This window comes from Malaya genurostris, chromosome 1, assembly GCF_030247185.1.
Source record: "Malaya genurostris strain Urasoe2022 chromosome 1, Malgen_1.1, whole genome shotgun sequence".
NCBI classification, from domain to species: domain Eukaryota; kingdom Metazoa; phylum Arthropoda; class Insecta; order Diptera; family Culicidae; genus Malaya; species Malaya genurostris.
This window is the reverse complement of record NC_080570.1, coordinates 60,949,285-60,957,294: the sequence shown is the minus strand read 5'-3', so window position 1 is coordinate 60,957,294 and position 8,010 is coordinate 60,949,285.

Genomic DNA, 8,010 nt, shown 5'->3' with positions numbered 1-8,010 from the left:
CGTTTGTTGAATGAAAGAAACGTCATATTAAAAAAGTGTTCCGAACTCAAATAATTATCCATTCTTCCTATAGCAGCAAACAGTCGGACTGTTCTGGATAATCTTTCCGCTTCACTCTGCTACTCATTAAAGCAGTTAATAAACAGAAAATCTTACTCATCTCATGGAAGAAATGTACTAGAAAATGTTACAAATTCACTAACTCAGGTTATACGTTTCACGAATTAATTCTTGAGGGCTGAAACGTGTCTTAAACGAGAATGGTTTCATTGGGTTAAGTGCAATGATTTGAAGTGTGGGCTCTATCAAATATAATAAGCGGCCCTTACACGAGAATTATTATGTTTGCATGGAGAACTCGTCATTACTGCACCTTACACGTTCATTAAAATGATATTTTTTAGTAATGATACTTTTAAGGATTGTGTAAAGTCCGCTTTATATATCAGAAAAGGTTACTAATACACTCCAATTTTTTTTTATCCTCATATGGACCAATGTTATATAAACAGGTCGGGCAGACCACATGGCTTGCTTGCGTTGGTAACCAAAAATTTGTTAATACAGGGTGATTTTTTAAGAGCTTGAGAACTTTTTTAAACAATAAAACGCATAAAATTTGCAAAATCTCATCGTTTCTTTATTTTAAACGTTAGATTGGTACATGACATTTACTTTTTGAAGATAATTTCATTTAAATGTTGACCGCGGCTGCGTCTTAGGTGGTCCATTCGGAAAATCCGCTTTTTTATCGACAAATTTTGTTCAGCGATGAGGCTCATTTCTGGTTGAATGGCTACGTAAATAAGCAAAATTGCCGCATTTGGAGTGAAGAGCAACCAGAAGCCGTTCAAGAACTGCCCATGCATCCCGAAAAATGCAATGTTTGGTGTGGTTTGTACGCTGGTGGAATCATTGGACCGTATTTTTTCAAAGATGCTGTTGGACGCAACGTTACAGTGAATTGCGATCGCTATCGTTCGATGCTAACAAACTTTTTGTTGCCAAAAATGGAAGAACTGAACTTGGTTGACATGTGGTTTCAACAAGATGGCGCTACATGCCACACAGCTCGCGATTCTATGGCCATTTTGAGGGAAAACTTCGGAGAACAATTCATCTCAAGAAATGGACCGGTAAGTTGGCCACCAAGATCATGCGATTTGACGCCTTAAGACTATTTTTTGTGGGGCTACGTCAAGTCTAAAGTCTACAGAAATAAGCCAGTAACTATTCCAGCTTTGGAAGACAACATTTCCGAAGAAATTCGGGCTATTCCGGCCGAAATGCTCGAAAAAGTTGCCCAAAATTGGACTTTCCGAATGGACCACCTAAGACGCAGCCGCGGTCAACATTTAAATGAAATTATCTTCAAAAAGTAAATGTCATGTACCAATCTAACGTTTAAAATAAAGAACCGATGAGATTTTGCAAATTTTATGCGTTTTATTGTTTAAAAAAGTTCTCAAGCTCTTAAAAAATCACCCTTTAGTTCGGTATGACGACATACATGAAAAAAAAACATGCTTTGATTCAATGCCAACTAGTTCGAATGATGTGACGAAAGCAAGCACGTGGTTTTTAGTTTTACTTGGCTTGCTAAAGCAAAGTTAATTTCACTAACACAAAAGAGTTGTGTTTGCCCCACCCGTTTTTACCACATTGCATATGGACAAGTTTTCCAATCAGTACACTGAATCAAACAACACCAAATATATAAAACGTTTCTCCATAGGCATTGTACGAAAAATGCTGTAAATACGGCCTAAAATACAATCTTTTACTGATGCTATTATCTCTCTCGAATTAAATTGTTAAATCAAAAATCCCTTTTGATATAAGTGTATGTGAAATTTATTTTCAATCTATGTAAAACTTAAATGTAAACGCATAACGAAACGAATTCATAGTAACGATAACTCCAGAATTTTGCCAATATTCTCGAAGAAAGTATTACACTCTAGGCATTGGATGATGAGCTACAGGATGGGGATGGGAGTCAATTTATACTTCGTAATGAAAAAGTCGGTCAATACCGAGATCGATCGTTCGCCTATAAATGTAAAAAAAATGAAAATTATTATGTTATCTGGATCGATCACACCTCCCTGCTATGGAAGCTGGTTCCTAAAACCGACGCAATTTGTTTTGGTGGCGTTGTTGTCAACAATATGTTAAGCTACGTTCATACCATACAATCAAGCCACACTGGTGTCAAAAGCTAATTTCTTCCAACCCAATATAAATATAACTTTAGTCTAGTATTCTCTATAAAACAAGTAATTTGACCTCTTTTTGAATAAGAAAAAGAAATTGTGGTTTATTATAGTTTAATTACAATCCATCGAAATCGTTTGCTTATGTTGGTGCAACCGCATGAAGAGAAATGTGAACGTGTGAACACTGCTTAAACAAAGTATTTGACAGCGAACTAAAGACTGTCCCGGAAAGTATGGACGCACTTTGATTTCGCTGTAAATAATTCACAAGTGTTAGATATTCAAATTTTATTAGATATACTGATAATGTGAGACTACAACAACAGAATAATTTTCTCAACATTTGCTACTTAGCGATTGTAGCTGGCGCACCTTCTTGCAAACGCTCCTCATTAAATTCCGTACAGACTTCTTGGCGACAAATTTTGACACTTTTTTCCAATCGCTTTCGAACTGTTCAATGGTTTCGGCTGCCGAGACATGTTTGCTAAGATATGCCTTCGTTAGTGCCCAAAATTCCTCAATTGGTCGAAGTTGTGGGCAATTTGGTGGATTCATGTCCATTCTACCGTTGATTTAGAGTAGGGGCAAGAAGCAAGATCTGGCCAGTAGACAACAGGATCCTTGTGGCTTCGAATCATGGGTAGAAGTCGTTTTTGTTAACATTTCTTAATGTATATTTCGCTGTTCATTGAAGCAGTGGTAATAAAGGGTTTCGAAATCTTACCGCAGCTACAAATTGCTTGCCAGACCATAGCTTTCTTACCAAATTTTTCGACTTCAATCGATGTCTCGGACTGGTTTAACACTTGCCCTTCTCGCACCGTATAATATTGTGGTCCCGACAAGGATTTGTAATCGAGTTTCACGTAGGTTTCGTCGTCCGTGATAATGCAGTTCAAATTTCCAGCAAGAATCGTATTGTACAGCTTTCGAACCCTCGGCCTGATCGATGCTTCTTGTTTCGGACTACGTTTTGGTTGTTTCTGCTTCTTATAGGCTCGAAGATTCAAACGTTCTTAGCACGAAGAACATTTGACTTCGAAGTGCCCACTTTTTTGGCCACATCCCGAACTGAAACCTCCTTCTTTTGTTCGAACGCCTTCAGTATACGTTTATCCAACTGAGGGTTAGCAGGACCTTTTTTTCGACGCGTTTTCGGTTTATCCTCATCGAACTTCTTGATTGCATTTCGCACGGCTTTTTCACTTACTTTTTCCATTTTTGCTATCTTTCTCAGTGACAGTCCGCGTTTTGTGCACCATTTGTACACAATTTTTCGACGTTGTTCTGCTGAAAGTCCACGCATTTCGAAACAAACTAATGAAAACGAATAAACAACTGCACAAGTGGTTAGAGAAAAGTATAAACAACAGGACGCAGCCAAAAAAAATTTACAGATTCTGAACCATTGCGAAATGGCAGCGGTTTTTGGTTGCGTCCATACTTTCTGGAACAGTCTTTAGAACCAAGGAACCAAAATTTTCGGCTTCAAGCCAATTGTATGCAGATGACAATCGTGCCATCGGGGTGAGTGGACAAGACTAATACTGCTTGAAATTAACAATATGTCATTAGGTGGTTTCGAGCATTCTTATGCCTGGAATTGGTCACCAATTTGAATTATCTTGATCCAATTGGGATGAATATTATCATATTATGTTCGTCCTGAACTGGTGAATTTAATTCAAAAAGGAGGACTATTGTTATCAGAAATAGGAGTAAATTGACATCTTATGATTCGTTAAGGAACTTTCAAACTTTTCCGATCCGGTTCGGTATCGGTACTAATGTTTGCAATGTCGGCGAAACTGATTGATCAGGTGTAAATACACCAGGTTTGAATGTACCTAAATTTCTCCAACTTTGACACAGATGTCACCTTCTAATTGAGAACCATTTCATACAATCATACGTAGTATTTCTTTGCGAAATACGCAAACTTAGTATAGACCTAAACTGCCCATACTTGCATATCAGTCCCATATGGAAAATCGGCATGTCGAGAAAAAGACGATTAAAATTTTATTTCTGAATTTTTTGATTTATTGTGTTACCTGATACTAAATAATGGTATTATTACATGAAATATCGGTAATACACCTTTGCTATTTCAATACTGCAACCGATGAAATTATTGAAATTTGCACAGAATGGGACCGATATGCGGGTACTTTGCATATGGGACAGACATGAGTTGATATTTTTTTCACATTCTACTGAACAAACCCTCAACTATTATTGCAATTTTTGAGCGCATATTAAGAATAGATTTCATTCCTCAAGCTAACTCAATATTGGCGAAAATCGATATGGGACTAATATGCGAGTATAGTCAGTAAATTGCTCAAAAGCAGTCGAAATGATTGAAAGAGTGAAAGTAAAAAAAAAAACTGTGACAGAATAACTAAAAGCTATCGTTAAATAAAATGATCACAGCATTTTAAGTAATCCTTTCATTGTGTATGTTACATATTATGACTTTACTGGTCAATCTAGTGTTAAATGCGCATCCTTACATTATATGATTTGACAAGCTCACTAACACCTGATTTTATTTTATTTTCATGGCGAGGAATAAACCCCGAGAGTGTCGCAGGAAAATAATGAATAATTGGTATAGAAAATACTCGTATCTTTAGTTGCAAATTGGTAACCGTAAAGGAATCTGTCGCTTGGATTACGAGGGTTCCCTCCTTCGTTGCTAGTGTTCATTTTGGCACTATAGCATACACACTTTAAAAAAAACCTGTGATTTTACATCTTATTAGATGCGCATAAATGGAGCGTCGCAGCTCACGCAAATTGACGTGGAAGAACATTTAATATTGTGTCTAAAACTCCATACATGAAATTCGTTGAAAAAAAAAATACTGAGAGCAACCGTCGCGACTTGAACCGAGAATCATTGGATCGCAAGTACGTCTGTTAATCGACCGAGCCACAGAAGCATACATTTGCTTGGCAGGTAAAAGGTGCATTTAAATTCATACAGTCGCACCTGCTAGCAGAACGCAAGTTACAGTCGAAACCAGTAAAATTCAAGCTCATCTAACATTAAGTCATTACAAATGAGATTTGAAAGTCATTTGACAAATTAGGTCTTTATAAATTACATCATACGAGGGATTATGTCACAGACTAACAGACAGGACACTCAAATTAGATTCTTCAAACATTTTAACAGTCATTTCGAATATTCCTTTAGTTGGGACAGTACTCGCATATGTCATGATGGCGCCACGTTACCCTATCAAAAATATCCTGTCTGTCATCTAGGGTGTGTTTATTTTTTCATTTACCAACAGAGTTGCCATTCATACAGAATTACCTGCAATGTATTGATTCGTATACGTCCATGCGAATTTCATGCAGGATACAGATTTAATACATATTGCCAAAACTATATACAGAATTGTGCCTGCTTCTCATCCTTCAACGCAATACAATATCAAACCCGTTTTGTTACAATATTTACTTACTTCTGGTCTGCCGCCACTTAATTTCAGGTGAAAATTACCAATACAATCAAAAACAGTCTAGAAGAACAACGTTGAGAAAAATAAATGGTCACCTTCCAACATCGCTAAAAAAATTAAAAAAATCAACGTAATGCAATAATTTATTGTGACGATTCATTTTCAAACATTATGATGAAATCAGGCATCCCTGCAAGCAGCTGATCGGTGTTGACAAACGAGGGAAAATCAACTAGTAAAAAAACTTTTACATAACACAAGGGGTGTACAGATAGTAAATAGTTCGCGCAGTACAATATAGGTGGAACTAGTGCATCACGAAAAATTATTTTTAAAAGAATTTACCCATACTGTCATGTCTGTTAGTCTGTGATTATGTGACCTGTAAAATTCAAATTTTTTTAGAGTGTAAGTATGAAATCCGAATTAATGCGGAATACAGTGCAACAATCGATTCCGTATGATTTTCGCCTCCAACCGATCGGTTCGGAAACCTATCGGAATTGAGTGACAAGAAACGAACTGAATTGTCAATTCGGGTTTCTTCCTCTTGTTCATCTTCTTCTGTTTGTCCAATTTTGCACGTTTTCGTACTGATTTTCAGTTGATTTAGAAATAAAAATTTTAAATTACTCAACATATAAAATTAAATCGTCAAGTATATAGAACTAGTAAATAACCTGTTGTTTCTAGAATTCCAGCAAAAACTGTTGAAATTTGCTAGAAACCAACAAAAAGACCAACCGTAATCAGCATCCTCCATTCCTCTATACATTTCCAATTCCACATGGAATTCTGACTAAACATTTTCGCCCATTCGGATTTGATTCGGAACTTTCAACAGCTGACTGTTCGATAGTTGAATTGATTACACAGCTCTCAGTAATGCAATGATTGAATTAGAGCCATGCTATTTTTATTTTCACGGTTTTGGATCCATCTATTTGCTGTTTTATCATGAAATTGTATTCGCACGTAACACGAACCATGGGGTTATGTTGTTTCACCTCCTCTTTCAAATGCGGTCATTTATTTATCCAATAATATCGCCAACTAGTTCGACTTCTCTGTTTGTGCAAAGGGAAGTTTAAATCGAAAATTGAATAATTTATTATGTGTACACATTGTTCAGTTACTACAGTTTTCAATTGATTTTTAGTGGAACGTTTTTCGTGTAGTTGGCATTTCAAATAAATGGATAAATTCCCCATACAACTTTGGAATGTCATTACTTAGTAATCATTAAAAATGACCATACTAATTCTAGTGTAAGGGACCCTATTCACAGCATTAACACGATACAACGTGCTCACCCATTGAGAACTTCACCGGAAGTCGTCGAAACAAACTGATGGAAAAAAATGATTGGCCACACAAGTGGTGAGAGAAAAGTGTAAACAACAGGACACTGCCATAAAAATGACAAATTCCGAATTATTGCGAAATGGAAACGATTTTCGAATGCGTTCATACTTTCGGGAACAGTCTTTATGAAATATCAAAATTCCCTTGAAATAATTCCTATAATGTTTTGAAAAATATTTTTATTATCTTCAGGGGTAATTTTCATCTCCCATCGCTTCATCTTTGAAGCATCCGGAGACTGGTTTTCAGTCCGACATTACTCCGACTCTTTTTCAGTATTCGGCGGTGTGAATCTCGGCAATTATTTTGCCGAGATTTAGCGAAAAACAAATAAGTGTGTAATTACAATTAATAAAATTATCGTCATGCAAGTTTGATATACTTCGATTAAATCTACGATATCATATAAATGATTGAGCATATGAAAGCTAAGCAGCCTTGTAATGGGTATTGTTTTTTATTACAATTTGACAGTATTTCGAGTTACATAGCCTCTCCATATACTACCGAGCTGTAGTATCCTGATATCCCGGGTGCTTGCATTTACTGCGGTCCCAGTTGACCATTTTTGTTTTTCTGTTTTGTCTATTTTGGTACACGAATAAAAGGGATTGGTTATTTGGAATTCATGAGACTATATAAATTATGTTCACGAGAACCATACTCCAACCACAGACTAACAGACGTAATATTTGACGGTGACGGATTGTAATCTAAAATTTATCAACAGCAGCAGAGCGGCCAGCTCCAAGTGGAATATAAGTCAAGGTCAGATATTACGCTATCTGAAATACTTCCCAGTTCACTTTCTCGATGACATTTTATTGATATCAGTGGTTCGCTATACTATTGAAAATACACCTTGTTTAAACTTCAATCACATTTTTGATGGAGACGCATCATAGCCGTTTCTTAATCTTTACCTAAAAAACGTATGGTGTCGGAAG